This window comes from Cnephaeus nilssonii, assembly GCF_951640355.1.
Source record: "Cnephaeus nilssonii genome assembly, chromosome: 11".
Lineage (NCBI taxonomy): Eukaryota > Metazoa > Chordata > Mammalia > Chiroptera > Vespertilionidae > Cnephaeus > Cnephaeus nilssonii.
The window spans coordinates 77879857-77901410 of NC_137082.1; positions in this window are offsets into that span (position 1 = coordinate 77879857).

Consider the following 21554-nt stretch of genomic DNA (forward strand, 5'->3'; position numbering starts at 1 on the left):
ATCCTCTCTAATAAAATGTTAATATGCAAATTAACCATCACTCCACTACATAAACCACGCCCACCAGCCAAGCCACACCAACCAGCCAATCAGGGCGAGTATGCAAATTAACCCCAATCCAAGATGGCTACAGCCACAGAGAGCAAGGTTTCCCAGGTAACAGAGCAAGCCAAGCTTTCCATAGCCGTTGCAGGCCTAAGCCTCCACTCAAGCTACAAAGTTTCAATTATAGAAGGTAAACAAATTCAAACAAATGGCAGCAGAATGGAGCTTGAGAGAGCAGGCCAGGGTTGCCGGCGGCAACAGGGGAAGCAAAGCTTTCCGCACACCCTGGCCGGGCCCACCCGCTTAAGGCTACAAAGTTTCAATTGTAGAAGGTGAATTAACTGCCACAGAAATGGCTGCCGGAGCCCCAGGCTTGGCTCCGCTCCAGGCTACAAAGTTTCAATTGTAGAAGGAAAATAAATTCCAGATACCAGGGCCTCCCCTTGGGTTGCCAGGGGGCGTGGCCGGCCTGCAAACCACCACAGGCCCCTCGCTCAGGCCGCCCCACACCCCAAGGGAACCCCCACCTTTATCTGTGACACCCTTCAGGGCAAACCAGCTGGCCCCCACCCCTGTACCAGGCCTCTATCCTATCTAATAAAGAGTAATATACAGATTGATCATCACTGCAACACACAATATAGCTGCCCCCATGTGGTCAAAGATCCTGCCCCCATGTGGACTCAAGATGGCCACCACAAGATGGCCAGCAGGAGAGGGCAGTTGGGAGGCACCCAGCCTGCAAGGGAGGGCAGTTGTGAGGGACCAGGCCTGCAAGGGAGGGCAGTTGAGAGGGACCAGGCTTGCAAGGGAGGGCAGTTGGAGGTGATCAACCCTGCAGAAGAGGGCAGTTAGGGGTGACCAGGCTGGCAGAGGAGGGAAGTTGGGGGCAAACAGGCTGGCAGGGGAACAGTTAAGCATCAACCAGGCTGGCAGCAGAGTGGTTAGGGGGTGATCAGGCTGGCAGGCAGAAGCGGTTAGGGGCAATCAGGAAGGCAGGCAGGCAAGCAGTTGGGAGCCAACAGTCCTGGATTGTGAGAGGGATGTCCGATTGGAGAGGGTACAGGCTGGGCTGAGGGACAACCACCCCCCCCCCCCGCCGTGCATGAATTTCGTGCACCGGGCTTCTAGTAATTAAATAAGAGAACTTTAGTATAAAATTCCAATAAGAAAATAACATATTATAACTCTTTTAAACTGCAAATCTTATTTTCTTCCACATACCATGTTTCCATTTGCCAGAATTTATTATATTTCTAATTTTTTCACACATTTTTACAGAGAGAAAAACAGCAATATAAAGAATAAGAGGTGATTCTCATATGTAACTTTATTCTGAAAGCTGAAATAGTTATTTAGCTCTTTAGCTCATTTGACATCAAGTTTTATTAATGTTTCCTTTCTGCACAAATGTTCTACCTCCCTCACCCCAAGAACACAAATTCTGTCAACCATTTAAGTAGCCAACATAAGTGTGTGGTGGCAAATAGAGAATTTGAAAATCTAGAGAATAACTGCCAACAAGAAGGGATGAGAGGTAAGTATGTAGTAAGAATAATAAAACGTGTAGCATGAAAAGAACTGAGTTTGGAAAGAATATTGATATATTTCATATATGCCATTGCTTTTCTCATCAAGAGATAAGAAACCATTAATGAATATCTGTGTCTTAGTAGGAGATACGCATTTGGAATTATTTGTGGGAAGAAATAAGGTGAGAAGAACACCATATTAGATTATATTTTAGCTAGTACAGATTAAACACTTTAAAATGTCTCTTTTATAAAGAAAAGAAAAATGGGATACAATTAGTGAAATAAATTATTTATCAGGTAGAAATGTTAAAATCATTAAGTCTGAATAAGAACTACATTTCTTTGCAAATTGATCTTTACCCATCAAGTAGACCTGATGCATTTTTTTCACAGGATTGTGAGTCATGTGTAAGGACAGTATTGATGCTCTAAAACACTATTCAACATGGGGTAATAGAGTAACACATTGGATATTAGAGACCCAGAAGCAAGAGGCTGGATCAAATTTCCAATAACCAGTCCCTTCAGACTTCCAATTCTGTCATTGAGCCAGTTTTTTTTTTAAAAGTGAAGGATGTCAACAGCAGTAATATTGAGATACATTAACTGTAAAATTGTGCTGGTGCACATAATGGCAGTCAGAGGACTAATAACACTTTGCAATTAAATAGCACTTATCTTCCTAGGAGTTCAAAGTGCTTCCCAATACAATATTGAACAACCTTGGATGCAATGAGGGAAGAAGCTTCTATAAAACTCATGGAAAAAGAATGCATTTTATAGTTACAGCACTACAATATGGTTTCTCATCAAAAATGACTGGAAATGTCACAATTATTGGACTCATCTAGCAAAAAGTCCGCCTCTGACAGACACAGTAGAGGACACAATGACAATAAGTGTGGTTGTCCCTTGTTATCTTAGCTTCAAAGCTTTGAGCAACCTGTTGCTGGTACTACACAAACCAAGTCTGTTTTTCTGTCTTTGTCTCCTCATCTTTAAGTTTAAGTCGGCACACTCTGCATATGTGTACAAGTACCATAATTCAGTTGAAGAGTTCATTTGTTGTTGTTTGAACTAAGTTATCATTACTCTTTTAGGACTTTGATGTATATAGGGTATATGTCATTCACAAGGCTTACAGTTTCAGAAAATAATTGTGACATTTAACAAGTGCTATTGCCAAACACTACAAATCTCAATCTTGTCAACATCACTAGGATGTTTCATCAAGCACCCTTTATAATTAAAAATGCTTTGAAAAGTATAGAGCATTAAGCAAATGAGTTATTATTATTATTAACCTAATTTCCCTTTATCACCCATTTATGGATCCATCATCCATCAATTTATTGCATAAATGGGATAATAAACTGGGGGTTGGTTGCACTAGTAAAGGAAACATATTTCCAAAATGAGAGCCTTCTATGAACAGCCCCCTAATTGAAGTAATTTCTATTTCACTTGAGTATAAGTCGCTTGTGGAAAAGTCTCTCATATCCCACTGTGTTTGCACTTTCTTCTATAAATTCACAATATTTCATGTTTTGTGATGGAGAAGAGAAGTCAACACTGGTAGAAGATAATTTGCCTCACTGGTGTTAAGATGGGTGCTTGTAATTTAAATCTTAAATGAAAACTACAATTTTCTTTTCTGGCTTTATCATTATCTTCCTGTTGGGTCATGGCAAGTCACGAATCTTTGTGTTAACTTGGTGATCTCTTCCAGAAAATAGAAGTTATAATACTATAAAATGCTGTTATGATAATCAAATAAATAAAGTGTGAACATAGCTGACTGAATCTACATTATTACAGAGTAGATGATTGCTCTTTTGATTTTTCAGATGGTTTGCTAACCAACGCTTGTGAAGAGTTGCTGTGTTGAAACCAAACAACTAGCTGATTTAATTAAATCTAAGTCTATACAAACACAGCTAGACAGAAGTGGAAAAATTCAATAGCAATCCTAGGAAACAACTTAGAATTTCACATAATGTTTTAAACTACCATGATCCTGGTTATCTATCTGGATCTATATAAAGAAAATATTCCCTAAATGTAGAGTTTATATAGGAATATTCCCTAAATGTAGAGTTTATATAGGAATATTTTTGAAAGTATTTTGTAATCTAAAAGAGGTTGATCTGGCCCTAGCCAGTTTGGCTCAGTGAATGGAGTGTCAGCCTGCAGACTGAAGGGTCCTGGGTCCAATTCCCATCAGGGCACATGCCTTGGTTGCAGGCTCAATCCCCGGCCCTGGTCAGGTAGCGTGCGGGAGATAACCAAACGATGTGTCTCTCTCACATTCATGTTTCTTTCTCTCTGTCTCTCCCCCTTCCCTTCCACTTTCTCTGAAAATCAATGGGAAAATATCCTTAAGTGAGAATTTAAAAAAAAGAAAAACTAGCCCTACCTGTTTGGCTCAATGGATTAGAGAGCATCAGCCTGTGGACTGAAGAGTCCCAGGTTCGATTCCAGTCAAGGACACATGCCTAGGTTTCGGGCTTGATCCCCAGTAAGGGGTATGCAGGAGGCAGCCAATCAATGATTCTCTCTCATCACAGAGGTTGGTCTGTATAAGTTATTATCATCATAATGTTTATAAACCAGCATAGAGCACTGACTAATAGCCCACATGGATGTCCATAGACAAAAATATCCTCTCAGTTTATTTCATTGACACTGATTGACTAACTACTGAGCTCTATGAATTTGAGCACTTCAGACTCCTTGTCTACCAGTATACAAACGGAGCCCTGCCAGGCTCACTGACAAGCTATCTGATATTCCTTTCCCCTCATTGTGTTTTTCAGAAATATTGTTCCTAGACAGAACAATGCTCTATAAGGAGAGATCTGTCATTTTCTTCCCCCCTCTGGGTGCTTAACATGTCAGAGGGTTAAAAAAAAATGATTATGATGCTAACTTGAAACAACTCAACAAGGTAACTTTGGGCTTCTTTATATTAGTAAAAACTTGAAAAGCTTTGAAAATGCACTTAAACTTATATGGATTTTTTCTTCCTTTTTATAGTCGGTCAAAAATTACATTTTAAAACTCTACAGTTCAAGGGGAAAAGCAATTATCAAAATGCAATAAACTTCTAAGTAAAGTACAAATTGCTTCTGTGGCCTTAACTGTTAAAATAGAGAGCTTCTGGTAATGTGTTTCATCAGGGGGGCCTCTTTCCACACATTCTGACACCCAGGGGAGGGGGAGAGGTCAACCCAGAATGTTAAGAAGATGCTGAAGGAAGAGCCAGACTTGAGCAAAACGTGAGAAGTTAACATTTGGCTTTCTTTTTTTTTTTTCTGGTCCTTTTTCTGAAAGCTTTTTCTCATGGTTACTTTCTTCCTGATACCAAGTCTAATTCACATCTCAGAGATCAGGGCGTAAGCAGGAAAAACAGCCATCTTCATGGCGTGAGATGAGAATCCTGGTGACTTGCACATTATTGAAATGTAATAAATATCAGTTGGTTGCCACTTCTCTTATTTCATTACATGCTGCACCACACTACAAAGCATTTGGGGCCCTAGAGGAATAGAATTGGGGATTTAAAACGGTTTTCAGCTGACATCTAATCCAACTTCTGAAGAGAAGGAGTCCTTTCTACAATACTGCAGGCTGATTGTCACCCATCTCCCCTCTGAACACTTTTAGTGTGGCAGAGTCAACTACTTCTGAGGCAACAACACATTTCATTGTTAGTTTCATGTTTAAATATGTTTTAATAAAACCTTAATCTTTTTACATTTTACCCAGGTTTCTAAACCTTCCTTCTGATGTAGAACAGAGTAAAGATTTCCATGAGTTGAGGTAGAATGAAAAATGGCCAATCTTCAGAATCATACTGTCATGAGTTGGATCTGGGTTCTACCACTTACTTATTATAAACATGTTGTATACATAACTTTCTGGCTCCCCACTTCAATTTGTTGTTGATTTATGGGTTTTCATATACAAGTTGGTGAGAAAATATCAAGTTCAGAGGATCACAAGTGGTTGAGAAGTTTATATGTGATAAGCTCTGCAAAATTCACCAAAGTTCAGTTTACTAAGAAGTAAATGCTTCTTGCTGGCTGATGTTGCTAGTGGTTGAGCATTGGCCTATGTACCAGAATGTCAGTTTGATTCCCTGTCAGGGCATACAACAGGGTTGTGGGCTCAATCCCCAGTGTGGGACATGCAGGAGGCAGCCATCCAATGGATGATTCCCTCTCATCATTGATGTTTTTATCTCCCCCTCTCCTTCCCTCTCTGAAATCAATAAAGATATATTTTTTAAAAGAGAAGTAAATGCTTCTTGATTCACTACCTCTCTTAGCTGATGCAAGTACCCCACGTTGGGCTGCCAGTTACTAGTGCCCCCCCCCTAACCCCCGGCCCGTGTGGTTCAGGGTTCAGGTTCAGCGTTTGCGCTCTGGAGGAGGCCGCATGCAAATGAAAGAGTCTAGAAAATATTAATTTGAAAATATTGGGGGCCAGGCGGGAGCCCAACTCAAGGGGAAGGACTCCACCCCGCTCTGGCCTTGCTATCCCTTTTATTAAGACTATGGGATACACCCAGAGCCTTTAGACAGGCAATTCCAATAATAGCCAATCAGCAAGAATTTACATAAAACTAAAAGGTGGAAGTTGCTTTACCTACCATTGTCTCAACTAAACAGTGGGTGGTTGGCTCTGACCTTTCAGAGCTTCAAGGTTGACCAGCCTTCCGGGTTCCTTGTCCACACCTCTCTGCCAGTGAGGACAGTAGGCGGCTTCCAACAAGCTGACATCAAAGATTTCTGGCAGAAATGATCTGAGGTTTGGTAATCTCAACTAAATGAATGATCATGTGTTTGTTTGCTTGTTTATTGTTCCTGAATTATATAATTAGCAACTTTTCTTTAACATTAAAATTCAAACTACTTAAATACAGGAACTATATATAGTATTAATTTTTATCCCTATTTGAAAAAACACACAAAAAAACAGTATAGTGCAAATGATCAATGTTTAATAATGTTTATTGATGGAAATAGTGATAGGGATGATGAAAATTGCTGGATTTTTTTTCACCATGGGATAAAAGGAATTAGCATATCTCATCTGCTAATAAATTTTTGAACTTTTTTCTACAACAGTGCCAAACAAAGTGTTTACTTATAGTGACTATTAAATAAATATTTGCTAAATTGATCATGATAGAAAGAAAGAGTCAGAAAGATAAGAAAAGCAAGAATTCATCATGCTGTGGGTATTTTGCTTCTTATGGGTATTTTCATTGCTTTGGATAGTTGCTTTTCAAAGGCAAATCAACATTTAGTCCCCAAATTTTGTCAGCTACTGAAGGAGATGTAAACAACTTTTGTTTACTTCAGAAGATTAAATAGGCACAGTATTAGAATATTCATAGAGAAACTATGATAGATCAGCTGTCAAAGAGAACTTCAAAAACCACTCAATGATTAAAAAAAGGTAAATATATAGCCTTATCTTCTGATGTGAAGACTCTTGCAAATTCACTTTTTAATATATATGACTAAAATCTTACTTCCTTATCCTAGTTTTTAAACTACAGGAAGGCAAACTTTTCTATAGAGGGCTTGTAAACCAGGAGGCAGAGAATAGAAATGAAGTCAGGACTCATGATGTATGTGGGGGAAGAGATATGGGGAGCAAAATGAGGGTTTAAGGAAGGATAGTGAGCAAAAAGCAGCCTCTCTTTCATGGGACAATTTGCATGGTCCTGTGTCGTTGTAATGTGTAGGATTCAGTTGCAAAAGTCTTACTCTTCTGCAGTAGTCAAGTAAAAACTAAAAACGGAAATCTGAGCATTTCTTAATGTCTAGGTACGTGGAACTGTTTGGGGAGAGGGTTGGAAAAACTAGAAAGTTGAAGGGCCTTATTTCATTCTGGTTTGAATGTTTGACCCGAAGTAGACAAACCAAGGACAACAGAGCGAACTAAAAATGAAAGGGTTAAAAATATCTCAACATGTGTTGGTCCAGTGTCATTATATTCAGGGCCAATTTTAACTTTCTAAAGTGAGCAATTTGAGGAGCAGTTTAAGTGCAAAAATGATATTTTTCCCCTTCACAAAGTCTCTAAGCTGCAAAATTGAACATTTCTATGAAAATCACATTTTTCAGCATAGTGATGCAGTTGTGAAGGACAGGGCAATTGAGTGCACTGGGAAAAGTTAATGTGTTCTACTGACACGGTACTCAGAGGCCAAGTAGATCAAACTATTTTACCCCAAAATTTAGTAACTTCTTTCTATAGACAGAGGGAAATTTTCTACCATGAGGAAGTTTTAGGATGTACAAGTGACCACCATATCCTAATATGAGCTATTGTACATTTAGGGAAGAAATGCCTTTGCCCTATCTTCAACTCTTAATCTAAACCAGTGATTCCCAATGTGGGGCACATGCTCCACAGGGGCGCAATTTGATTTTTAAGGGGGGCAATTTGAGAATGAGTTATTAACAGTGAATTTTTTGCATTTCTTTTGGTTCTAGGGGCCTCATATATTGTATATAAATACATATTGTGACACATTTATGCATTTCAGTCCTCTATTATATGTTTTGAAACTTTATCTGTTATTTTTTCATATCGCTTCATATTATTATATTATTATTTTTTAACACTTTCTTAGTGATTTCTTCCTCAATACTTCAACTGTCCTTTTATTCTTTTATTTTTCTTTTTTCATGGATGCTATGTTCGTTGGAAATTTATTTAGACCAAGTTAATGGCCTTTTAGGCTCCCTCCATGTGAATAGGAGTTCATTTTTGAATAATAACAATTATATATCTGTGGGGGGGGGGGGGAGGCATCAGGATTTTAGAGATTCTTAGGTGGGGCATGGCCAAAAGAAGGTTGGGAACCACTGATCTAAACCAAAGACCACCTCACAGAGAATTTAGCAGCTCTGAACATGTAGGCAAAATAATAGGATAAAAAAATTAATTAGTCTGACCTAATTGAGTCTTTCTAATCTGTCATTTAATGTTGACCTTCTCTTTTATACTTGCTTTATTGAATCTGATCTCCTTCCTTCTTTCATCTTCATTCAACTTATGGCCAACCATTTTAATGCCCCAGCTCGGGATAGAAAGTTCTGATGCATTCAGCAAACATTTAATGTATTATTATGGAGTACAAGACAAAATATGGGGGAGCAGGACACAGAGTTTGCTTTTTAGGAGTTCCTCTTCTTTAATAACTGAAAGCATTTATTGTCTGTAACATAATGTTTGTCCTTAATTATGTAATACATTTTCACATTAACAGTTTAAAGAAAGTGGACTTCGTGCATCTTATAAAGGAAGTTGTGTTGTGTGGTATTCTTTTATTTTCCCGTAAGATGAGATATAATAAAAAGTTTTTCTTATATTCTGCTTAATTACAAAAAACAGGTTTTTAAATATCTTTCAATATTTTTTCTATATTAAACATCTGGATTAAGAAAACAAATATGGAGCCTTTTTATGATGGTAGAAAAATTTCAATATACAACAAATGCCAATTATGGCTAACTTATTTATTCTTTTTTTTTTCATCACCAGAAAAGGAAGGGAGAAATGGACAAAGAGAGAAACATCAATGAGAGAGAGAAACATTGATCTGTTGCTGCCTGCTTGCACCCTGGCCAGGAATGGATCCCTCAACCTTTATTTAGTGTTCTAGAGGCCGGGTGCATGAAATTGGTGAACGGGGCAGGGGGGGGGCGTGTCCCTCAGCCCAGCCTGCACCCTCTCCAATCTGGGACCCCTCGAGGGCTGTCCGAATGCCCACCGGGATCGGGCCTAAACGGGCAGTCGGATATCCCTCTCACAATCCAGGACTGCTTGCTCCCAACCGCTCGCCTGCCTGCCTGCCTGATTGCCCCTAACCACTTCTGCCTGCCAGCCTGATCACCCCCTAACCACTCCCCTGTCAGCCTGATCGACACCTAACTGCCCTCCCTGCAGGCCTGGTTGCCCCTAACTGCCCTTCCCTGCAGGCCTGGTACCCCCCAACTGCCCTACCCTGCTGGCCCGGTCACCCCTAACTTTCCTCCCTTGACAGCCTGGGCCCCCCCTCAACTGCCCTTCCCTGCAGGCCTAGTCCCCCCCAACTGCCCTCCCCTGCAGGCCTGGTTACCCCCAACTGCCCTCCCTTTCAGGCCTGGTCCCTCCCAACTGCCCTCCCCTGCTGGCCTGATCACCCAAAACTGCCCTCCCCTACCGGCCATCTTGTGACGGCCATCTTTGACCACATGGGGGTGGCCATCTTGTGTGTTGGAGTGATGGTCAATTTGCATATTGACTTTTTATTAGATAGGATAGGATGATTCTCCAACCTACTGAATTACCTGGCCAGGGGCATTTATTCTTTCTTATATCAGAAATAATCCTCAGATAAAATGGAGCTTTAGAAAAATGTGTGCCAATTACTGCAGGTTAACGCTTCAGGATGGAGAGAAGAATACATGTAAAATACCATCTCAGGGATTTTAAAGTAAAATGAGATCATAATTTTAATTAAAATACAAATATTAGGATAAGTGGGTGAAAATTTTAATTTAAATGGTGCTTTTTAAAAATCTTTTTCTAGTAAATATTAAGATGTGGCATATAAGACAACAATAAATAATTTAGAGCTTAATGTTGATGACTCATTGCTTCATCAGGAGAGAGCAAAACATTACAGAGCTGGTCTATGAGTTACACCTTATAGCAACTTGCATTTCTGTCAGAAATTTTAGATGTCAGCTGAGAGATATAGTGAATCAAGAAGGATTTACTTCTTTTTAATTTATTTTTATGTTTTAAATATATTTTTATTGATTTCAGAGAGGAAAGGAGAGGGAGAGAGATATAGAAACATCATTGATGAGATAGAATCAGAGACTGGCTGGCTGCCTCCTGCACACTCCACACTGGGGATTGAGCCCACAACCCAGGCATGTGCCCTGACTGGGAATGGAACTTCTTAGGTCGACGCTCAACCACTGGGCAACACCAGCCGGGCAAGAAGCATTTACTTCATGATAAACTTAAATTTTTTTGTATTTGTAACTGAATGATGCTAGTGACCTTAGTAAAACCTTGGCTTTTAGATAATTCCATCACAAAAACAAAATGCTTGAAAGATTATTAGTTATAGCCTAATATCCATTCTCTACTTAATTTATAATAACAGTGTTTTAGCCAGGCATATGGCTATCCAACTGATAACATTTCCCTGCCTACTTTGCTGCAAGTTATGGCCATGTGACCAAGTTTTAGCAAATGAGATTAGGAGAACTGATGTGTGTCACTTTTAGGTCATGCCCTGAAAAAAAAAAAAAAAATTGGCTGTGTGAGCCCCTGATTCCCTTTTCCTACCAGCTGCCTCCAAATTGTGGGAACCAGAGAATTTTCCCCATGTACAGAAAATACTTGTTAAGCAAGGCAGCCCAGGACTTCTGGAATAAAACTTGATTACTATGCGATAGAGAAATACACTTGTTTCAGACACTGTATTCCTATCTTCTCTTCCTTTCTTTCTTTTCTTCCTCACAAACCTTGTCTAGTAACCCAACTAATACCAACAGTTCATTTGCTTAATTTATCAGTTAATGCAGTGGTTGGCAAACTCATTAGTCAACAGAGTCAAATATCAATAGTACAACAATTGAAATTTCTTTTGAGAGCCAAATTTTTTAAACTTAAACTTCTTCTAATGCCACTTCTTCAAAATAGACTCGCCCAGGCTGTGGTATTTTGTGGAAGAGCCACACTCAAGGGGCCAAAGAGCCGCATGTGGCTTGCGAGCCGCAGTTTGCTGACCACAGAGTTAATGTAATACAATACAGATGTCCAAGTGTGCTAATAAGAGTACAGTTATTCACTAAAGACTGAATGATAAATACACCTGCATATGGCATGCAGGTACTGTACTATACTACACATTGAGTAGTAATATAATTTTATTTGCAAGTAAATAAACTTAGTAAGGACTAAACAAAGATCAAAAAAGAAAAATCCAGGGGTCATGAGGAAGAGACTAGGATTATGCTAATAAATTTGACACCATTATCAAAACCTCGGAGCTGTTTTCAGAAGTAATTTAGGACATGAAAATGGTTGAAGAAAGCTTATGAATTGTGACTAGATGCTATTGTTTACTGTTTCTCATTGAATGGATAACAACAGTGTCTTCTTACCTTCTGTTGAGTCAGGAATCAGGTGGTATACTCCTACCTACTGTGGTCATTTTTAAAGCTGATGAAACTTTGAAAACATGATGCCTTTGAAATTTCAGTTGGGGGTGGAGGATTGGGTTGGAGGGGCAGCAGATGGGCAAGAAAGGTTGGCAGAAACCAAGCTGAGCCCAGTAACATCTCAGACCCCTAGAGGGTTAGGCCTGTTTAGATTAAACCAGTAAGTAGAAGTCAATCTGTTTGTCATATCTGTAGTCAGAATTTCTGTGGGAAGTCTAAAGAATTACTGTAAAATATCCTGTAGGAGAATAAACATCTAGCTTCTTGAAGCAGTAGAAAAAACAAAACAAAACATTGTGATAGACAATGTAATGGTCCCACTTAGTTTTTCTTTTCCAAATATATTAACTAACCATATACATATTTGCACACGAGGCTGTGGATATCGACTACTATAAGCACTGAATTATGTTTGACCCTGAACAAATGCATGACAAAGTAGACATTTTCTGTGTCACCTTGGAGGCAATATGTGGTAATGGCATCATCTCTGACCTGGCCATAATGAACAGCAGGTTTCTCCTGCAGCCTTCTCACCTCCTTCTGATTTTGACTAATATCTGTGGGCTCAGGGCCCATGAGCAGCTTTTGACTCAACTCACATGCCAACTTATTCAGAGCCATTGATCTAGTAATTCCACATAGATGAAATTAGATCCCAAGGATAAGCCTATATTCTTCCCCACTATATTAATACAAATATTTTAGAGTCCCCAAAAGGGTGTTTTTAAATTAATTCAATTCCATAAAATATGTGTTTCTCACAAAACTTAAAATATAGGACAGTGGGCAATTATATTACAAATAAGAATTTTTATAAATGTGATGTTCTTGTATATGTAGTTTTCTATTTTAAAATATGTTTTTATATTTTAAATGTGTTTTTAGGAAAGAGAATAGTTAAGCAATAGATAGCTTGGGGAAATTTTTTGACAATTGCTTTTATCTGCTAAAGCCTCATTCATTCAAAACTCAGCTTATCTCTCATCAATGTCCTCAAACTTTTCAGTCACACAATCTGTAACTTTTCTCTGTTCTGTGTATTTCTACAACATTTATGACTCCTAGAAAGCATTGACAGTTTTTGCACAGGATTATAGATATTTCTATACTATTGTGTCCTCTCCAACTACATTTAAGAATCATAATAAACAGAATCCAATATTCATTTTCTGTACATTTCACATGCCTCCTTTCTCAGGTTGATACAATAAATAATGATAATTGTCTATCTAAATCTGCTTTCCACTACTTCCATAGTGACAGAGGTGAAGGCGGAAACTATAACTCGATCTGGGGCTCTGATTCCAAGCCTCTATTTCAGCTAGGTTTGCCCATGTGGCAAAACTTTTATCAATAGAATTTCAATAGTTTATTTCCTTAAGATGACTTTTTGTATCCTGAATTTTCTTTCCCCCTGTACTAGTAGTGGTATGCCATCAGCTTAGGTCTCTCCTGGAGTTGAGTCACTGACATCCTGAAATCCTCACCTTGGACTGTTAGGTAAGAGAAATCAAGTTCTATTTCTTATCACCAATTCTGAGATTTTTCTGTTAAAGTACTTCACCTAATATGTAATAAATACCCATGGTTTGTTTGGCTGGATAGTTACTTTCATAGATAGACCCATTAACTAAAGTAGTTAGATTATGCCTAAAGGAACAAAAGGAAATGCTGAGTTTCCAGAGGAGCTTGAAGAGAACAAAGATACTCAGTACTAAATTATAAGAAGTAGGCTTATCAAACAGAAGGAATTTCTGTGCTAGAAATGGCTATCTTGATAAAATGCAAGAAGTTAATCCACAGCTATTGAATTCTCCAAAATAGTGTTATCCCACATGTAAAGCAAACACCATGACAAAGGATATATACACAGAGAGGCCAGATTATTATGATCTCTGAATGCATAATAATCTGGCCACTCAGTATATATCCTATATAATAAGAGGCTAATATCCAAGTTGTCCCCTCGACCAGGAGTTCGACCAGCAGGCAGGCTGGCCAACTGCCCATGTCCCCTCCCCCTGGCCAGGCTGGCCAGACCCCACCCATGCACGAATTCATGCACCGGGCCTCTAATATTCTAATACACACACACACACACACACACACACACACACACACACACGTACACACACACACACACACACACACACACACACACACTGAGTGGCCAGATTATTATGCATTCAGAGATCATAATAATCTGACCACATAGTGTATATCCTGAAATTTCTCACTCATTAAGGTAAAGTCAATTTTTTGGTACTAAACCTAGATAACTAAAGTCTATGCTAATACTGGTGTCACACTAATTATATCATATTGTTGAATAAACAATGAGCCAGGACAAAGAACTTATTTTATGAAAATAAATCAAACACTTAAGGTGTTAAGATAATATACAAAAGGAAGAATAAAACTAATCTTCAGGTTGAGAAATTTTTCCTGAAGTTTAGTTTAGATTATAATTCAGGAAGGTAAGGAGATGGAAGGGGAGTTTTTGGATGATATCCAAAGTCTTTGAGATAGAAGAGATGCAATGGCTAACTGGTAAGGGACGATTAGTGTGGCTAGCAGAAGACAAAGAATAGCAGACAATGAAAATGGCAAGATGCACAGAGGGCAGAGTTTGCATGGTGGTTAAACTAAATTACATTTTACATTGAAAGCACATAACCATAACCATCTATATGTGGGTGCTTAAAATCACTCTACATATGTATGGTGTTCATTGGAATTTTCTATTCTTTTTGTTCTATCCCTTTAAAAATATTACATTATTATTCACTAATGGGTTGATTTCCAAATACTTAAAATACTCTTTTAAATTGTGATGAAATTTTTTAATTTCATTCTAAGAACAATGGAGATTAATTGTAGGTTGTACTGTAGGGTTGGGGTGAGAATTTGGCAGAATCAGATTTATTTTTCAAATAACCTCTCTATCCACATTGTCAGAATGAATTGGATGCAATCAATAATAGATGCAGAGAGAAGAATTTTAGATGTTTTGACAAGAGGTGATGGTGGCCTGTAATAGGATAAAGGTAAAATGATTGATGTGAAAGGATAAATGAGACAAAAACTAAAATATAAAGAGAATTAAGATACTGGGCTATGTTTCAAATATTTCCTTGAAAGGCCTCTCTGTAACATATCGGTGAAAATAATAATTTGTTTTTGCATGAATTCATTAACCCATCGATACATTCATTCTTTCTGTCAACAGTGGCCTTCAAGGAATTAAGAGTTTAGGAGTGCAGATATACACTGAAACAGTTGCTTGCAAATGAATGTGATAATAATAGACAAGATCCTTGCATTACATGAAAAGAGAGCACAATGGATAAAGAATGCTACATTTAAAATATATATATTGATTTCAGAAAAGAAGGTAGAAGGAGAAAGAGATAGAAACATCAATGATGAGAGAGAATCATTGATCAACTGCCTCCTGCAGGGTCGGGGATCAAGCCCGCAAGCCAGACATATGCCCTGACCGGAATTTAACCGTGACTTCCTGGTTCATAGGGTGATACTCAACCACTGAACCACCATGGCCAGGAAGAATGCTACATTTTTAAAAGTGTGGGTATATGCCGAAACCGGTTTGGCTCAGTGGATAGAGCGTTGGCCTGCGGACTGAAAGGTCCCAGGTTCGATTCCGGTCAGGGGCATGTACCTTGGTTGTGGGCATATCCCTGGTAGGGGGTGTGCAGGAGGCAGCTGATCGATGTCAGCTGATGGATGTTTCTCTCTCATCGATGTTTCTAGCTCTCTATCCCTCTCCCTTCCTCTCTGTAAAAAATCAATAAAATATATTAAAAAAATAAAATAAAATAAAATAATAAAATAAAAGTGTGGGTATGAGTGAAGTGGCTTATTTCTTTGCAATCCCTCAATTGTAGCCTTTGGAATACCAGAATTTAAGAAGTATGAAAGACAGAGAGCCCTGTAAAAAAATACACTATTGATTAGGGAGATTATGAAATAAAAATAAAAACATGGCCTCAGAGTTCCAAAGAGAAGAGTTCCAGAATGTGAAACTATTGTATAAATACTTTTGGGAAATTAAGTATATACAAATATGTCATTCAGGAAAATTCTCTCCTTGAATATGTGGCTAGTTCCTAATGAAAACAAGTATCTAAGTTTTTAAATTAATCTATATAACATGATTTGGATGACTTCTTTTTCTTTTCCATCTCTTTAACCTGCACCAGTATTCCTTTTTAAAAAAAATTGATTCCATTTTCAGCTGTATCTATGCTCGGTGGACTGGATGGTAGATTTTCTTTCTCATATTTGAATCACAGAGGCTCTTAAGTACACATTCCATTGGTTCTCCAGCTCTTCCTCTAACCATCCAGGAACCACTTTCTCTGCCTTGTACCAGTACCTACAATCATATCATGACAATGGCCTTCTTTGAGGAAAAAGAAGCAGGATCTTCAGAATGTAACACACATTATGTCACTACAACAGAGCACCCACAGGTGCACTCACAGATCTATGTAATTTCCAGAGAAGAGAGGGTGTATGAGGAGGAGGCAGAGTCAATGTCTGAAGACCATTAATGAATTCAAGAATTAAGTCATTGCACACCAACAAAATGAAATTGGGAATGATTGAATCCTGGACATTATTGGTGTCTCATTAATTTCTGTAGTTCTGCCTTCCTCATGCAGTCATATTTGTCATTGCTCTAGTCTTTCATACTCAGAACAATTCCTCTCTGATCCAGGTGTATATGGTAATTCTTCTATTATATGAATTCATATTTCACTGTTTTGAATTTTAGGAGGACGCTCTCTGAAATCCTCCTTAGCTAAGGTCTTCTGGCTCAGGTCCATCTTTATCCCTCAGGAAACCTCCTACAATCCTTTTTGACCATTATTGAGCTCTCCTTTCTTAGAATAACTACTACCTACTATCACCACATAGTATTTGATCCACAGCTTCACATATTGTCTACAGGTTCATTGTTTTTGCTAATAATGTAATATCTATATATGTAAAAGCCTAAGTGACCATTATGACCAGTCTACTGGTTATCTGGTCGCTATGACACACATTGACCACCAGGGGGCAGATGCTCAATGCAGAAGCTGCTCCCTGGTGGTCAGTATGCTCCCACAGCCAATCTCCCACAAGTGGCCAACTTCCGGTGGTCCTTCCCCAGGGACTGGGCGAGACAGCCCCCAATTGGCCCTGACCACTGGCCAGGCTGAGGGACCCCACCCATGCACAAATTCGTGCACTGGGCCTCTAGTTTATATATATATTTTAATCTTCAAATAGGTTTATTATCCTTCTGCGGTAGAAGGGAGAGAGAGGGGGAGAGAGAGAAAGTGAAATGAATAAATATGGAAGCTTAATTGCAATATTTTTACTAATGAAAAAATGGGATTAAAACCCAAATGACTTGCATAATCTCACAAAATGATTTTAGAATTGGATCTAAAGCCCTCAACTCCTTTCTCTAGAGTGCCCAGGAGACTGCTAAACACATGATAAACTCTCAATGTGTAACTGTTCTGTTTTGTTTGGATTTAATAGGTCCAAAATAGCCAGACTGGTGTGGCTCAGTGGTTGAGCATCAACCTATGAACCAGGAGGACACAGTTTGATTCCCAGTCTGGGAATATGCCTGGTTTGCAGGCTTGTTCCCCAGAGTTGGGTGTATAGGAAAACAATCAATGATTCTCTCTCATCATTGATGTTTCTATCTCTCTCTCCCTCTCCTTTCCTCATTGAAATCAATAAAAATATATATATATTTAAAAATACGTCCAAAATAAAAATCATTTGCTTGTTTATTTTCCTTGTCGCTTGGACATCTTGGCCTAAAGACATGGCATGAGAGATGACTGACTTGGGATGTGGGCATTAATCTTTAAGAGGAGAGTGGCCTCTACACCTCTGCCTGCCTATTTCCCTCATCATATAGTTATCAGGCATTAGGCTTTAGCTCTGTGTGTGTGTGTGTGTGTGTGTGTGTGTGTGTGTGTGTGGTATGTGTCCTTTCTGTGTCTCTGTTCTGGTGCTCAGCAGGAAGCCACACTTCCTCTACTCTCACTGCTTTGTGGATTATTGATTCAGATCCTTGAAATGCATTAGCACTGCTTCTTTCATTATTTATTAATATTATTGTTACAAATAGTGTTATTATTTGACTTGCTCTCAGGGAGATTTCAAGTTCTGGAGTCATAGCACATGAGTTTCTGTCTGCATATCCACTTGCCAGAATAATCCATATGCCTCCTTTTCTGAAAATTCCCACTAGGAATGTTGGAAACCTTACAAACTTTGATTGAGCTGCCCCAGGTCAAATTGAACATCTGGGAAAGAACTTCTGCATCAGCTGCAGTTGTGCATCCTTAAATACCCTAGTGACCAAGTTCTAGGAGGAGGATTGGTGTGCGGTTTCATTTTATGCAAAATGTATGGATATATTTAAACATTTCATTAAATGGTCAAATTACACTGTCTCTACATGGGCACATAATAAAGTAAAATTTGGCAAATATCTAGTTCATTCCATCAAGTCAACAGCCAAAGACAAATATCTAGTTTGGGAAAAAGAGTTTTAGAAGAAAGAATGGGGGAAGAGACAAACCTAAACAAATTTGATAATTATAATTCCTATATGTCAAAATATAGATACTGAAATTGTTTTACTTTTTAAAAATAGCATACTATATCATGTTAAGTTCAGTGGTCTCAGTTATGTCTCACACAATGCTATATACAGTATATTTCAAATAAATAAAATGCATGTGATCAATTCTGTTCTTATTATTTCAGTTATTCATCCACTATGCAGTCCATACATTTCCAGTTTGAGGGGGGAAAATAGTCCCCTGAGGACTAAAATAAGATTTTTCTAAATCTTATATAAACAGATGGTTTAGATCTCACAAAAAGTGTCTTGTTTGAACCATATCAGCATTAGAACAGAAGAATGGAAGGAAGGAAAGAAGGAAGGAAGGAAGGAAGGAAGGAAGGAAGGAAGGAAGGAAGGAAGGAAGGAAGGAAGGAAGGAAGGAAGGAAATGAATTTTAAATTTAGGTTGCCTTGTTGTCCTTATGGGGACTGTTTAAAGACATCTGCAAAAGCCACCCACTCAGTGTACTTCTTCTCCATCCTTTTATCTACACCTCCCCCTTCTATTACCTGCCAGTTAAGTCCTATTAAGCTTTCCTTCCTCTCTGAAAAATTGTCTGTTTGTCTGTTTTTAGGCTGAGAATTCCATATAGGCAGCTGAAAAAGCCGATGAGAACCATGAAATAAAGAATACTGTGGGTACCGAGAGGGTTGAATTAATTACACAGCCCATCTTAAGGGTCCCCTATTATGTCTCTGAGGTTAAGAGTTGAATGAGCAATATAGATATCCAGAATCAATAGCTTTGCATTTAGATATGATACACTTGTTCTTCCTGCCTATCCATTTGTGTGTTGTTGTTGTTTTTATTTAAGTAATATGTACGTGGAAATATACTGATCTTGTCCTAAATTAATGATGCAATTGTAAATCTGTCTGCTGCTAAGGCATCGCCTATGTGTCAGGAAGGATTGATTTACAAAGAACCAAGTAAAATGCAATCTTCACAGCTCAAGGGAAGAGGAATATGATTATCATTTTCAAACATTTGAAAGGATTAAAGATTGGTGATGGGTGAATCTCATGAGGCCAGAATTGGATGCTTACCCAGAAAACTTTGGAATCACATCTCAGAGTCTACAGAAATTGGTGGAAATCTATTAAAGATGTGCTTATGACATTTCCTCTACTGTTTGTTTCCAGCCAGTCCGGAAGCCCCTGCCTTAAGGTCTTGGCATTAAAGCATTAACACAGTTCCTTTCAGGGAGTATGATAATTACAAGTGGTGGTGGCCTGCAGCAAAATTGTAAAATGGGCGAAGCTTCCTTTGGCAATTTTCCCCTTGCACTTCCCAGCTATTCTAACATCCACCAAGTTCTTAGCTTGGAAAGGGGCTTTGATTAATACACCTTCCAACTACATTTGCATTTTAATGGGAGACTCTAGGAGATACAGGTAACAAAAGACTCAAAGAAATAAAGGTCAAATGGTATATAATATTAAGAAGCAGTAAGTATTGGGATTTTTCATTTATTTATTTTTGCCATGAGCCTTTCCTAAAGCCCTCCTTCACTCTCCTGATCCCTATGTTGTTTTGCATGTTGATCTGGACCACAATTTCTCTCCAGCCACTTGTCAGTTTTCTGAAACTGACATGTTCTCTTATCATTAACCTTTTCATATGCTTCCCAACACCTGCAATGCTCTTCTTTTGTGATTCTCTGTGGATTTGCTCAGGTGAGAAGACACTTCCTCTTGGAAGACACCCTGGATCCTAGGAGCCTAGGGAAGAGTAGTTGCAGTGGGTTTCACAAACTTTTCTCTTCCACCTGCCTCACTCACAGGGTAACTTAAAACTTGTATTGTATTACCTGTTAAGCTTTGTTTATGTTTCATATGCTCACTTGGAGCAGGAATACTGCTTCCTTCCCATTTTTTTCTCTCAGGGCCTTACATAGTATCATATATAAAGCAGGTTATTCAGTATTTATTGCAAATAGTAAAAAATACCTGTCTGCCTGCCCCCTACTCAATGTTACTAAAGCTTGCCAATACTTTCATACTCTGAGGGAACATATGTGATTTTGACACCGTTGTAATGAACCTAGTTATTAATAACTGGAAAGAAGCAAAGGAAAAGCCAAATATTATAGGCATGCCCAGTAATGTCTGAGTGACATTGGGAACAGGTCCTTCATTGGCCAGAGTAGGCATGACCACTGCAAGCTTGGGAAGATTTCAGATATTTAAAATTCTAAACAAAAAAGTTCTCTCTCTCTCTCTCTCTCTCTCTCTCTCTCTCTCTCTCTCTCTCTCTCTCTCTCTCTCTCTCTGTTGTGTGCTGGGCTCCTGGCTCTCTTGTTGCATGGGGCGTGCTCCCCTGCATTCACCCACATGGCTCACGGCCAAGTGGACCTGACACACAATGGACTGATAGACTAGAACCAGCCTGATGCTACAGAGGACCCAGCTCCACCCTGAAAAGGAAGCTCTGGACACTGGCTCTGCCTCATGTTCTGAATCCCCAGCTGTACCTCTTCCAGGACAGGATTAAGGGAGATGGGATTTAGCAAACCCAGAGATGCAACTCCATGCAAATAAAAATCACTCATCCTCTTGTAAGAGTCTTAGAAAATTCTTTTTTCTCAAGATATTATAAGCACTGACGCCCAGCACCCAGTGGGGAAGGGGCCCCCCACATCCACTGGTGGATACCCCACTTCCACCAATAACAATTCAGAGTAAAGGTAAGTTTTAATGGAAACATTCTCTTTATCCCTCCTAAATAGTACATTTTGTAGGCAATTAAGACAGAACAAATTTGAATGAGGTAGGATGAAAGTAGATAGAGAAAAAAAATGACAATTTTGTATAGTTCTAAAAAGTCTTACTCATGGAAATCTCTCAGACTGTGAAATCACGTTTTCAATGAAGAGGTGAGGCCATCAGTTCCTTTGGACAATTACACACTTGATTGGCCAAGACACTGAAGAGCATCTTTCAGAGACTAATGCTGTAGTAGCAAACCTAGAATCCAACACTCAATGCTGGAAATTGGGAATTAGGTGACCTGAGTTCCTTTCTTGTCTTTAGAAAATGGTTGTCCTGCCTTATATTG